The sequence below is a fragment of the Plodia interpunctella genome, chromosome 19 (genome assembly GCF_027563975.2).
Source record: "Plodia interpunctella isolate USDA-ARS_2022_Savannah chromosome 19, ilPloInte3.2, whole genome shotgun sequence".
NCBI classification, from domain to species: domain Eukaryota; kingdom Metazoa; phylum Arthropoda; class Insecta; order Lepidoptera; family Pyralidae; genus Plodia; species Plodia interpunctella.
Window position 1 is genome coordinate 8,295,138 of NC_071312.1, and position 15,169 is coordinate 8,310,306.

At 32.5% G+C, this 15,169-nt stretch overlaps 5 non-coding genes across 5 annotated transcripts; 3 read left to right on the forward strand and 2 right to left on the reverse strand.

The window, feature by feature from the left end:
• Nucleotides 1–1,950: 1,950 nt before the first annotated feature.
• Nucleotides 1,951–2,023, reverse strand: TRNAR-CCG (transfer RNA arginine (anticodon CCG)). Its single transcript has one exon. It is a non-coding gene; the product is annotated as a tRNA-Arg (tRNA).
• A 2,612-nt stretch (nt 2,024–4,635) lies between these two features.
• TRNAY-GUA (transfer RNA tyrosine (anticodon GUA)) lies at nt 4,636–4,724 on the forward strand. The gene is given in 2 exon segments: nt 4,636–4,672; nt 4,689–4,724. It is a non-coding gene; the product is annotated as a tRNA-Tyr (tRNA).
• A 2,309-nt stretch (nt 4,725–7,033) lies between these two features.
• LOC128678510 (5S ribosomal RNA) lies at nt 7,034–7,152 on the forward strand. The gene has a single exon (XR_008405649.1). It is a non-coding gene; the product is annotated as a 5S ribosomal RNA (ribosomal RNA).
• Nucleotides 7,153–10,227: 3,075 nt separating this feature from the next.
• Nucleotides 10,228–10,346, forward strand: LOC128678503 (5S ribosomal RNA). The gene has a single exon (XR_008405642.1). It is a non-coding gene; the product is annotated as a 5S ribosomal RNA (ribosomal RNA).
• Nucleotides 10,347–11,121: 775 nt separating this feature from the next.
• On the reverse strand, nt 11,122–11,240 carry LOC128678512 (5S ribosomal RNA). Its single transcript, XR_008405651.1, has one exon. It is a non-coding gene; the product is annotated as a 5S ribosomal RNA (ribosomal RNA).
• Between the last annotated feature and the right edge of the window lie 3,929 nt (nt 11,241–15,169).

Here is a 15,169-nt window from a genome sequence, read left to right on the forward strand (position 1 = left end):
CCTTATTTTGACCGGACTTCTGAAATTACCAGCATTGTATTTAAACACAATCACGCTATTTTGAAACTTATTTTTATGAGCATAAAGTTCTTATTGTAAGCACTTCTATTTTGGTTTTTCGTATACTTCAATACTTTGCTTAAGTTTTTAACAATAGTTGTTTATAGAAATTTGAATCGTAATTTCTAGGTAGTATATATTAAATCTGATTGTCGACTTAAATAGATGTTTTGTGTTAAAATTATTGATGGCTTCCTCTCCTCAGTGGGGGGAAAGAGATGGCCGATAATATTGTTTTGCATTGTTGAGGCGTTTTTGAGTTTAATGAGTGGACCTCATGGGGGTTGATTGTTGAATGACCAAATCAAAAAGTGTGTGAAAATATTATCTATTATGACGGACATAATATGAAGGCGCAAAAACGCACGAAATATTATCGGGTGACTTTAATTTTAGTGGTTTAACTTTGATTGTAATGTTTTGATACTCGAAACGTCGACGAACACGTCGTCATTCACACCAAACTAGTTTTTTTGAAATAGATAAATGAATTTTTTTTCTTTTTTTCATTTATTTTGGCACATAACAGTCATTATACGGGATATTTACATTTAACAAACAAATTTCAAGTACTAGGACAAAAACAGTGCCGAATCTTATTCAAGTTATACATAGTATAATTACGTTAACACAGAGTACTTAGTGTTGACAAACATTACCAATTTATATAAACTAAGAATAAAATACGAGAGATACGGACAATCAAAGAGTATAACTATCGTATCACTAACATGTTTTTATGGAGAAAGTATTTAGTGGTTGCTAAAAAAAATTGCGAAAATAGGTCTGAGTCGGAGAAATCACTATTGTATTTTACTAAACTTCGACGACCTCGGTGGCGCAGTGGTAAAGTGCTTGCCTCCGAACCGAGAGGTCTCGGGTTCGATCCCCGGTCGGGTCATGATGGAAAATGATCTTTTTCTGATTGGCCCGGGTCTTGGATGTTTATCTATATATGTATTTGTTATAGAATATAGTATCGTTGAGTTAGCATCCCGTAACACAAGTCTCGAACTTACTTTGGGGCTAGCTCAATCCGTGTGATTTGTCCTATAACATATTTCATTTTCATTTCATCTATGGAAAAATATTTCTGGTATATTCTTGTGAAGAGAAGGCGGCACTAATATATTTAGAGGATGGGAAGAACGAACTGGGAGTCTGACTTTAGTTAAAAAGTTAATTTTAGATAGAAGTAAAGGGAATTACAGTTTGAATATATTTTAGTATTGAGGAAGATAAAATATGTAATATGTATTTATAATAATTTTGCACAAAATAATAATAATTGTGTGCAAAATTTGACGTTACCATCTCTTTTATTTATCAATGATTTATTTATATAACATTTCATTTACATAATTAAATTGCATATTAGTATTTTTAAAAATATATAATTATTTTGAAAACACTTTAAAAAAGTAATATTTTATCATGATTTAGCCAAAAGCTTTCATTGCAAGAAAAAGTAGTTACCTACTTCAACTTTTTTTTTTATTCTCGGCCAGGTGTACATTTACGGTCGGTAAGGTACCTGGGTGCATATATTACGGTGGCCCGTGCCATTAAAGGTCCAGGGCACGTGGTCAGTCTGTTGTTTAACCTTTAGGGCGCGCGGGTTCCCAGTCTTCCCATTCATATTATGTACAGTGATATTTTTTGTGATATAGTCTAAGATGTAAATTGTAAGAAATTATGTAAACATTAAATAAATAATAAATAAATACCTATAATTATAAGGACATAATCACACAGATTGAACTAGCCCTAAAGTAAGTTCGAGACTTGTGCTATGGGATATTAACTAAACGATTCTATATTTTATAACAAATACATATATAGATAAACATCCAAGACCCGGGCCAATCAGAAAAAGATCATTTTCCATCATGACCCGACCGGGGATCGAACCCGGGACCTCTCGGTTCGGAGGCAAGCACTTTACCACTCCGCCACCGAGGTCGTTTAGTCCAAACATTGTGGTAGATAATTTGTTTTTAACTATTTTTTTAAGCGACCGTTATATGCGACCTTTGATTGCAATTTTAGAAATTTTGAGTATATATTGGGAATTTATGTAAGTTTAAATTTGAATAAAGATATTAAGTAAAGTACCTACCTACATATATTTCGAAGGAAAATACACTTATTAAGGGCTAAGATGGGATTTGGTAAGTAAAATAAAAATAAATATAACATTATGATATAATTATAGTCCCTTGACTTGTTAGAAACAATACAAATCACTACCATCTAGGGCCCACCAAATATATTGTTTGTTTGTGAAAACTTTATTGCACGAAAATAAGTACATTAATCAAAATTAATACACGAAAGATACATTGTACAACGGCGGACTTATCCCATGTAGGGATCTCTTACAGTCAACCGGCGATAGGTTGAGAGGACGTGTATACAGTAGCAGGCTAGTCAGAAGTAATAACGCACAACATGAACAGAGAACACTATAAATTGTAAGAAAATAAACAAATATACTTAGGAAAAGTAAAATCTAAATAAATAAATACATAAAAATATATAACAATAACAAAAAATACATAAAATAGATATAAATACATATTAAAAATAACATACAATAATAATAATAACATACATACATTATATTATACTTATTTAAAATATAAATAGCATATAAAAAATATAAAATAATAATTGAATATATTGTAAGTTACATTAAATCTGCAACACTTATTTTTTTCAAACGTAGGTACTTAAGATTATTTACAAATATTCACACTTGACATTAATACGACTATATTTCTACAACGCACGAGTCAATGACCCCAGAAGCTTCCCCCAGACCTAGACGAACATTACGCCTAGACTTGACAAAAAACGTCGACCATCTGCTTGACCTTTATAGAATTAACCGCACCTTGTGCTAACGGCATTTAACGTAGGAATGTCTAGTCGTGCACGTGTTAGAAAAAAAAATTAAAAAAGGTGGCCAGTTACTTACCGGAAATAATCCTTTCTTTGCACCTTTGCATGACTCATACATGTAAATATAATACAGTAGCTGTTATAAGTTAGATACTTATTATTTCTACTTGCCTCAACAAAAAAAATAAACAATTGCAAAGTTTTAATGACCTAATTATTTAGCTATTATTTTTATAGCTTGGTGGCCAAACGAGCTTGTTGGTTGCCTTATGGTAAGCTAACACCGCAGCCCACAGACACGGCTACAAGAAGTGCGTGACATATGTCAAAAATGAAATATATAAAAAAACAGAGACAATAATAAGGTAAGAGATAACTTCCCATGCAATCAACTAAAATCACCCCAAACAGTACCTTCTGCACAAAACTTTAACAATTTTACAAAAAAATAAAATGAACAGTTGAACATTTTCGCGCAATCAGCGACATTGCAACCCCCATCAGGTCCTAGATTAGTCACCCCTCCAAAATTAAATTCATCCCAGAAAATTGTGACAATCCTATTCGTCATCCCACCCCTGATTTGCATGAGAAAAACTTGAAGAACTATTTATCAAATGGCGGCACTTCCGGCCGCCATGACAGCGATACGGCGCCATCTTTGAACGCGCGACATCCGGTTTTTGGAATTTGATTCGGGTTTACTAGATATGCCTTTTGTCTAATATAAATCGTGTAATAATAATTACAATTCGCTAACGAATTTAAAGATTTTATTAAAATCCTGTAGATACTTATACTTAAATACCCCAATACCCCGATTTTATTTCCAAAAAATTTAAGATTTCCAATATTTTTTTTCATAAATCGAAAGAACCAGTTACCGTCCTTGAGCGTGTGGTTCCAATTTAGAATAGGACCACATCATATCCTTCCATAGATATCATACAAGGCGATTAAGGGTCTTGGCAGCTGTAATGCAACAATAGCATTTCCATAGAGGGTTGACGTCAGGCAGGTGACGGGGAAGGAAAATTAAACGGGTAAATCTTTAAATAAAAAAGATATTATTTTTTACTTTGTTCCTCTTCCAGTGTATTTCATACGTCTGTGTAGTCTGATTTGGGAGCGATCTCTATTTAGATAATTTAGTGGTTCGTCACGATGAAATATCCTAAGCTTTTCGCCGGTAGACGCTGATTGCAAACAGCATTATCGCAGGGTCCGCCATCTTGTCATCCATTTGTAACCAAGTTCTAAGTACTGAACTGTAATATACAATAAATAAAATACGTACAAATGTTTGTAAATTGTAAGTATTAAAAAAAACGAATTAATTAAATAATGTTTACGGTTACTGATCTTTTTTTTTTCGAATTTTATTATATTAACAAGATAATTATATTTATTAAAGACGTACAAAAATACATGCACACACTACGTAAATAAAATAGATTGCACTTTTAAGTAATCACAAAGAGACTTTTCTAAAGTAATATGAATTTCTAAAGTAATAATTCTTAATTAATTAGTTATAAATTTTAATTCCTGTGCTAATTCATTATTTATTGCGCAAAATAAAACTCCACTTTTCTTTACCGCTGGCTGAGCATTACAAGGTCACGTGATATTTTGCCGAAACTCTTATATAATTTCGACATCTGTCTTATCCCTTCGATAGCTCAGTTGGTAGAGCGGTGGACTGTAGTTGGTATGAAGTTGTAATCCATAGGTCGCTGGTTCAAATCCGGCTCGAAGGAATACCTTTTTTTAAATTATGATAGTTGGTTTTGGCAACGAAATTATATAAGATTTTTAAAATCAATAAATGTTGCACTTTTAATTTATACTAGTATTACCAACAAATAAAAAAGTCAGATAACCTTGATTTAGAAATAAAATACAAAGAAAAAGTTCTACTACACCAGCTCCAGTCGAGTAAAAAGTGACTCAACAAACGCCTGCCAGTATTTAAATTCAATATACGCAGATACGAAACAGTAATAAACAAATTAAATTAAGAACTGGCAGTACAAAATAAAAAAAAGATTATTTCAAATTAAGAGTTCGAAATTCAATTCAGTTCCACTTGAAAGAATGTTAACGCATCTTAACCCTAAACCGCAGTCGCATTGCGAACCGTACTGAATCAATTACAGAGGGCGCTTTTGTACCAAATAAGAATTAATTTAAAAAGTTTCCATAAAAAGTCTTGTTCGACAATCGGTCTGGTTGTAATGAAGATGTTCTGTGTATTTGGTGATTTTGCTTGAGTTTTATATAGTAGGGATGTAGAACTATTGATATTGTATTTTTAATAGAAATGCATATTGTTCAGGACTTTACACATTTTTCTTTTTGTCTTTCTTTCTTGTAACAAAATGTATGGATAAAATGTATGGATGTAGAACTCAAATGTATATGCAACCACCTTAATAAATATACAACCAATGAATATCCTATGCACGGGACTGAAACTGTTTGTACAACAATGAAAGAGAGTAGACTTTTAATAATGAAAAATGTGTAAGTTTATTAATGATAAATAAATAAATTTAATATACAAATCGTCGCGTTTCAAGTTCAAGTATTGTAAAAATTACATGATTATTTTGTTACTGTAATTTTACTTGCATTTTATTAATTACCAATAATTATTAAACTCTGTGATGGTAGGTAAGTATAGATAATGAGTATTGACACAATGTAAGTAGGTATTATAGAAAAATAATAAAATTGCTTAAATTACACTAAAAAATATACGTTTTCCACTTTTTGAAATGTATCCATTTCAAGAGTCATCCCTAATCGAATTTCCACAGGAATCTCATCCCATTCCCATAGAATCGTACCAATTATACGCAAATGAAGTTAACCCTTTGTAGAACTTTTTAATTGCTGTTAAATCGGAATGGGATCACAAAAACGCTAAGCCTATTGTTAGACGGCTATTTCGTGAGGCTATCATTAATCTATGTGGGTGGGTACAATTTCATGCCGTCTTGATTTTGTCGAGTTTTATTTTGATCTCGGGGAGATTGATGACAATTTTTAACACTTAATCAAATGTACTGCTTTGTTGGGCACTGAATTGTGTTTTAGAATTTTTTGCTGGTTCGTCTTGTAGACAACGAAAAATAAGAAATGTTCAGCAGCATCACAAACTCATATTATGTTTATTGAGATAACTTACACACATAAACTATGCCCCTATATTCGGTCTTTAAATGTGTTCTCAATTAACAAGCTTTAATTTACTATTTAAGTATTAACATAACCTTAGCCTAAAGTTGATACATATTTATTAATCTAAATACCTGTATTATGTATGTAGCTAAATCAAAATATGGCGTTACACCTTAATTTCTATTTAATTAATTTCTCATTAGCATTTGCAAAGGAAACAACTGTATTATTATTTATTTTATTATTTAAAAAATAAAATAGTGTTAAATATTTTCAAGCCACTATTATATCAAAATAATTTTCATTGTCAACCCTCCGCGGCGAGTGTTCGCGAATCCTGTTAATTAATGGCAACTTAACCCTTCTTTTGTGACTGCGAATAAATCACAAAAATTCTATTGTTCTCAAACTGTATTCTGTAGTTTATTTCTGAGATCATTATCAGATATTTTTCACGAGATATATTTATTAAGATACGAACAAAAAATGTAATTACCTAATTTAATTTGTTAGGTAGGTATAAGTTTTAATTATTCTTATTTATTTTGATGATTTTGTTTATTTATTTAAACTTTATTGTACATTTCAGTCTGCCTATTATACTTTTACAAATTGTATTGTTATTAAAACAGTCAACCTTTACGTCATACAGAAAATATAGTATTTTAAGTTTAAAAAGTAGTTTAAGATTTAATTTTATACTTAGTTCAGTTGATACTGTTTTAATACTGTAAGTAAAAAAGTTGTCATTTAGTGTTATTAACAAAACGACAAAACACAGTGAAGTTAATATTTTATGAATCATAGGTACTAAAATATGTATTACATTTATATTAATTTTTCTATACTCGTACAACTGTACAATACCTTTACTCAAACGTTTGTCAACATCCATACCATGTTGAAAACACCGGTTCTCGTCCGATCACCGAAGTTAAGCAACATCGGGCGTGGTCAGTACTTGGATGGGTGACCGCCTGGGAACACCACGTGATGTTGGCTTTTGCCACTTTTGCATTTTAACATAAATTGTGCATGCCAAAATAAAATAGTTCATTTTTAATGCTTTATCATATTTACGACATTAAGTAAATTGTAGCTATAATAAAAACTATCAATAAAATGTCATAAGTTTTGGTGCCACTATCTAACCCTTCCATGCCTGGCGTTGATTCATCTTAACCCGTCACCGCTGATGGATCAAGATATTAATACCAAAAGCGTGGCGAATCTAACCAAACGTTAACCCTTTCTATGCATATTTAATTTCGACGGGTCTTCTTGACGGATGGGCGTGATTCTATACGACTGATTACTTGCTGATGACGTTGGGATTGAATGGATAATTGTTATTGTGAAAGATAAATTGCGACTTAGGGCGTGTGTAAAAATACCTTTGCATTTTTTGAAGTTACAATTCCGAGATGAAATTACGCCCTAAGTACCTAGTGTTGGTAGTTCTACTTATTTGACAATTGAAAAAATAATACACTTGCTTAATTTAAAAAAAGGTATGTATGGCAATACAATCACGAAACTACACAAGCATTACAATATTTTTATCAATATATAAATTACCGCCTTATGCTTTTGAAATAGCAATATTTCATTTCATCAACATTCTTGAAACTTGTTATATTTTTACTTATTGTTTTATTGGTCAATCTATGCGTGGTACGGGTCACATTTGCAAGTTATATATGATTAATAAAACCTATTAATACAAGCTTTACTAGCGAATACATTGCCCGCATGGCTAAATTGAGCTATTTAACTCCTGTGTACAGTTGTTGTCATAAATACATCATCACAAAAGTTTTTAACTAGGTATTATAATTACAATGCAGTACTTTGTATTTCTTATCGCATTGATATAATAAATAAGTAGGTACAATCATTATCATCAAATTAATTATCATCAAATTATGCAAAACTATAACTTAGTTTTGGTCAATTAAACTGAAACATATTTATTTTGAACTTAGGTATACATTTTCATGAAAAAAGTGAAATAATAAAACTAAAGGTAAACGCTATAAAAAACTGTGTGTTGTTTTTATCGTCTATCAATATTCTATCATGTGAAAAAGTCATGTTGTATCCATCACTTATTATCATTAATTTTTTCATGAATAAAAAAGGAGCGAAGCATCTTTTTAAAGCTTAGACTGTACACATCGTTCTATATTAAAATGCCCCTTGGCATTACCACCGAATTAATATGCAGATGAGCGGAATTAGAGCGATGTTGATCGATCACGTAAGATGTCGGTACAGTGCACCCGCATCATGTGCTTGCTAGGTGTCCCACTTCAAAAGAAGAAAATTGCAATGTGAAATAACCCTTTAATATTTTATTAAGTAAATTCAAATGACGTGGGATTCGTTTCAAGGTACTTTTTCGTCATAGTCGTATTCCTCATGGCTGAGGGTCGTGGTCATTACGTGGAATTAAACACATACAACAACTTTCTTGGCATGATTAATGGTGGTTTGCCATTGCCTTCTCTGTTTTACACACGAGTTAATAATCAACTAGTGTGCAGGTTTCATCACGATGTTTTCCTGGTACGGTAAGGTACTTACTTAGGTTGTAGTTTATTGAGTAAAAAAAAAACTTTTCTTTAAAAAATACACAACGTAGACGTATTTGTTACAATTAGATTATAAATTAGGTAATTTGCTAAAAGTACAGCTATCATAAATTCATAGAAAATAAAGTGCGGATTAAAAAAAAATAGAGATTTGTTTGATAAATTAAATAACTGACTTTTTAAATTTTAGTAATTAAACAACCTTTCATTACATCAAAATAAAGCAAAAAAAAAAAGATTTGAATATTTTTACATTCGATGTTTAAATAAATTTTATTATTCCGCATGATTTAAATAAATTAAAAGTAATACGCCAATTTTTGGTAGATTTATTGTTATGTTGATCCTCGCTCAATCAATCACGATCCCATAGCAAATTGCGATTGATCGATTGATAGAGTATTTGTACGACATCCGTTGCGGCTGCTTTTCTATTTATCGGTTTTCAAATTTATTGGACATTAGGTACAATGTAGTATTTTTCAAACGAGCATCGGCATTGCAATTACAACCCTAAGGTGTTGATAAATAAAACATATGTAATATGTGAATTTGCTGTTTGAAAGAGTATCAATGTATGCTTTTCTGTATTTATTGATTTTAGTGTATAATTCCAAAGGTCTCCATTTATTTGGCAATAAATGGCTCAGGATAGAGACCTTTAGAAGACAGAAGGGGAGGCCTTTGCCCAGCAGTGGGACACAAAATACAGGCTATAAAAAAAAAGTGCGCCGTTAATACGGGAATTAATTAGCAATTTTAAATTTTGGCAATAATTTTTATTGGTAATGTTGTAAATAAATATGTATTTTTTAAAATTAATGTCATCGTTGTTAAACTATAACCTTAATTTTTATTCTTCGCTTGATTGATCTGAAATAAATATTCTAGCGATTTGTTTTTCAATGGACTGCTTATATATACATATATATGGAATATATACATATATAATATGATTGACATTTATTGTAGTACGAAATGTTAGTAGCTTTTAGCTTTGGGAAATGATATTTAATTTAGAATATGACGTGAAAAAGTGCCTGTGAAGATCTAGCATCAGAATAAATGATTTGACTTTGATTTTAGTATAAAAATATCAGCGTTTCTTCAATAGAAAATAAAGTTATTTAAATAAATAAATAGACTTATAGGGTTATATAATACATTGTGCTACATAGAATTGCATTTCCTATCTCTAATGATAATATCACTCATTATCGCATAATTATCAGAATGTACGACTAATCACATCGGCAGGCTATCAGCTAAATGTCATTACGCTGTAATACCAAATTAGTATACAGACGTACATAATTAATACGGGAAATGTCGACTTGGTGTTAATTTATGTAGACACTCAGTGCTTAGGTATATTAAATACTTAGTAACAAATACACAAGAATCGAAAAGCGTGTTACTAATTTGCCAATTGTAAATAACTAAGTAGGTACACAATAAAAACAAAAAATTTAATATGACTGTCGCCAACGTCCATACCACGTTGAAAACACCGGTTCTCGTCCGATCACCGAAGTTAAGCAACGTCGGGCGTGGTCAGTACTTGGATGGGTGACCGCCTGGGAACACCACGTGATGTTGGCTTTTTGCTTACACACTTTTATTTTGCATGCGCAGTGTTAAGTTTTATTTTAATGTTTTCAAAATGTTAATCTTCGAAGCGTTGAAACTCAAATTCAAATTCAATCTTCAAAATTATTTATTTTTTACATTGACCCCGGGCTTGGCGACGTCACAGGCCCGAAAGAAACGGGGAATACTGTCTGTTCGTGATGTACTCAAAAACTACTGCACAGATTTTCGTGCGGTTTTCACCTATAGTGTGATTCTTAAGGGAGATTGAGTTACCCGATTAAAGTCGGGTCGTAATACCTAGAAAATGACTTCAAGCATATATTACTAGTTTAAAATCATAATGCTGTTGTTTGTATATTACTCAAACAAAATTTTAATTAATCTATTTGACAAAATGGCGTGTCTGTTATCAGAACTTTTTAATAGATAATATAAAAGCTGGCTGTCTTTATAATTGGCTTTAAGATTGATGCTATGTTTAACAGTAATTTGTGAACATTACCGTTTAATGGATGGGAAGCATCATTGAATTAATTAGGATAGTTTAATGTTGTGGGACAGATAGGATATATTCATGTATTAGAAAAAAAAACGAAGGTGTGGTCGGAGCGTCGTATGTTATTTGTTTTGCAGTGTTATGTTTTTGTCCCACCGAAGCCGGGATGGGCCGCTTGTCAAGTCACAAAAACAAGATATCGCATTGACAGGGTTAAGTAATCTATTAATATATTCCCACCCAAAAATAGTGCAATTAAGCAAAAGTTTATGATGCAAATTTCAAAAAAACCAACATCACGTGGTGTTCCCAGGCGGAAACCCATCCAAGTACTGACCACGCCCGACGTTGCTTAACTGCGGTGATCGGACGAGAACCGGTGTTTTCAACGTGGTATGGACGTTGGTGACAAACTATTTGAATTTTAACTTGACAATAATCTTTTTAATTTAATTTTTGCTTGTAAACCTACTGATAATAATAAAAATAGGTACCTACTTACTACCTACTAAAATTACATCACAACTATTTACAAAATCCATACCACTTAGATACATCAATTTAAATTTCAACCAAAACAATAAACACAAATTGAAACTCCTACCAAAAATTGAATGCAATGTTTACCATATAACTAATAGGAAATAATCGCATAGTAATTCCATTACTCGGGATTCGATTGTCCAAAGCTTATACGATATTAGGACTGACAATTTTCGAATTGGAATCCGTAATATATTCACCCCTGATATCAGGGTGTCGGGTGTCAGTGATGTAGGATTCCGTATGAGGTTGGTCTTCATATCGCGTCTAAAACTCCATCTAAATGCTTATTATATACTTCTAAATATGTATAAACATTTTTATGCTGGAAGTAAATTGTGTAAACACTGTTATTTCACTACTATAGATTACAACTACTACTAACACAACACTATTCTTTTTGAACTGTTGAGCAATTGTTTTGTCATGCTATTGATAGGAAAGTACCCATTGGACCTCTAAAATTGGACCTCATTCAATAATAGCGCCCATTCGTCCTCCCTTCAAAATCAAAGTACCCGATGGAACCCCAAAAAAAAAAAAACCTACATAAAAGGACCCATTGGACCTCCTATCATAGCCATGGTAACCACTGGACCTCCAAAATCACTCTTTACCTATAAAATGACTTCAAGCATATATTTGTGTCCTCTGTATCCGAAAATCTAATATTACATCAGTCGCATCAGCTTGTCAGTCTGTCTGTACATATGGCAGTGTTTGGCCGCGACAGATTTAAGATAAAACCGATACCTCAAATTTCAAATGGGGATTAGAAAAAAGATACCAATTGTGGCGATTCAATTAAAAGGATAATATTTAATTGTTGGTATTTCAATATAGTGTGTACTCATACATATTTTTTTGTAGTCTACCGGTATATAGGCATACCACGAATCATACAAACACGTAGTATTTCACGTCAGTAACGTCCACATACTGTCTCTTTTTCCCATATCGTGTGTACGCATCGTATAAAAAGAGAGATAACGTGTGCACGCAATTACGTATGCAGGCAAATTGGATTGTTTTTAAACGAAGAACTACACACAATATTTAAATAAGATTTTGATGATTATATTTCTAATGTCCTAGAATAACAACAGTTAGTACCTACGTAAATCATATAGGCACATTGTTCCATGTTATCGAAGCTAGGTTAGCTTGTATTTGCGCATAATATTTGCAAACTGAATGTGTGCTAATACATTCCCATTCTTACCAAGGAATTTTGATGCATGTTAATCATAAAATGTGTGCTTATTACAAAATTCGTAAGTTTTTATATAAAAAAAAAAAAAAACGGGTTGCACTCCGGTAGTGCCAGAAGAAATGAAAACTTGAACATTAACATTGGGCGTTTTTGACGTCTTCTGGATTTTCGATGAGGGTCACGTGTCCTGACGCGAGTTAAACATTTTTCTATCAATCACAAAAAGTGCACAACGCCGATAAATAAGTTTTCACTTCAAAAATGTCTTTATAGTTTTTTTTTATACTTACTACATCACTGGAGTTTGGCCATAGTCTTCGCAAACTCATCTCTGGACGGAGACACAACTGAACAGTGACTAGACTGCTCACGTGGACACGCGAAACAGCTCATCTTGTTCACTCCATTGTTTTTAGTCATAAATTTTCACCTACACATTTAATTACACCGACTTAAATGTTAAATAACTATATTTTGCATGACTCATAAAGACAAAATAGGTACCTTCCGAATTCCAATTAGAGTCCTTTTGAAAGTGGCCAATTCATTTCAAACAACAAGGGTTATTAATATCGAATAGTTAACGCGTTGCTGGCAATCGTTAATATTCACCCCTTTCCTATTGGACGACTTGGTAATAAGGAATTTCAGTGGAACAATCTCTGTGATTAACGTTCCACAACGAATTTGCTGTTGGCTAGGATTATCATGCAAGAGAGGTCAAGATTTTGCAAAAATATCAAGCAAGTATAATGATAGTGAACTAGCTTTTCCCACGAGAGCAGTTTTTTTTCCGGGATGATTTTACGTACTTAAAACTACATGCATACAAAATTGCAAGAAGATTGGTTGAATAGATAGAGCGTTATGAGGTAACAATTTACTTTCGCATTTATAATAAATAAATAAATATATTAGGACAAATCACACAGATTGAGCTAGCCCCAAAGTAAGTTCGAGACTTGTGTTATGGGGTGCTGACTCAACGATACTATATTTTATAACAAATACATATATAGATAAACATCCAAGACCCGGGCCAATCAGAAAAAGATCAGTGGCAAGAACCTTACCATAATACTAGTTAGAATTAAAAAATTCTGAATTCAATTATCTGTTAGACCACAGATTTACTTACTATATAAATCTGTGTTAGTTAGACATTTCGGAAAATAAATCAATTATGGTTTATATTTGCTCTATGTCATTTGTCACTAAAGTATTATATAGTTCGTGTTCTGTCCTGTGTGTTGTCGCTTCGTGGCACTCCGTTGATTTGTATAGGTTTTGACATTGACGTGCGTTACTGTGCGTTGAAATTTCATACAATTCCTCATGGAATTAGTAGATACTCCGTTGTACGAAGTACTTATTAAATCCATGCAATTTCTACCTTCTTCTACGTTGATCCGTCGACGGACGTCAACATGACGGCAGATGACGCAGTGCGAGTGAGCTATGGGTTTAGTGTCTAAACAAGTGAATATGTGTACCTAACCAAATTATGTAAATAATGATGGAAAAAAATTTAGTGCAACTGAACTTTTAGATAAAAGATCGATTTGAAACCAGAAGGCCTACCACGAAACATACAAGTAAACACGTAGCACGTTACTTACGTCACAATGACGTGCTGCGTCTTTTATGTTTCATGGTTTGCATATCAATTCTACTCATCTCTCAAACAATAACTTTGTCCCTTGATAGGATCCAGACCTTTCTTGATTCGAAATAATGCATCAGGCAATCATCACCAATTTTATTTGCGCAAATAAAACAGACTTTCGCACACCTATCAATAATTTACGATCCTCATCAACTGTATCAGTAAAATATCACAATATCTTCAATATTCATGAAGACATTACCCACATACCTAACACTTTCACTGCACCGGAAAATGATCTTTATTTGTATTGTAATTAGGATTTATCTGGTGATCCAACAGTCGAGAGACATAACCGCGAATTGATGCTAGTACACGAACAATATTTTTCTCAATCACCATTAGTTCGTATCTGGTGAGCCTTTTCATTGTTGCGATACCATGCGTCCTGCTTCTGTCACCCCAAAATCTTTCGCTAATCTCTTCACCTGCTATTGCAACTTCAACTTTGTCTGTTTCATCATTAGGTTTGTTTTCATTTTCAGTTTCATCAACCAATTTGGTCAGTGCATCGGCAGTCATTTGACGTAGAATTCGGAGTATGTTGGCACTTCACTTTTATTGTATCGAATAATAGGGGCGCCCTTACAGCTATTATCACGTGTTTCATCTAAAATGATACTTGCCTCGGCTGAGGGTTGTCTTTGTCAGTCTCTGGTATGTACGGAAAAATGTTGACGTTTTGTTTGTCTTGTTACTTATGATAATGCGTTTCGAAAACAGTTATTAGGTAAGCTTAAAATGTATTTTTCTATATAATAATGACGATAATATGTACAATGTATACAATGTACAAATACAAACATTGTAATTCCATTTTGCATATATTTTACGTTTTTTACTGCTGTGGTCAGATTTAGTTAACAAAATGGTACGGTACCAAATCTTGTGGAGACTTGTCGCATATATCCGAA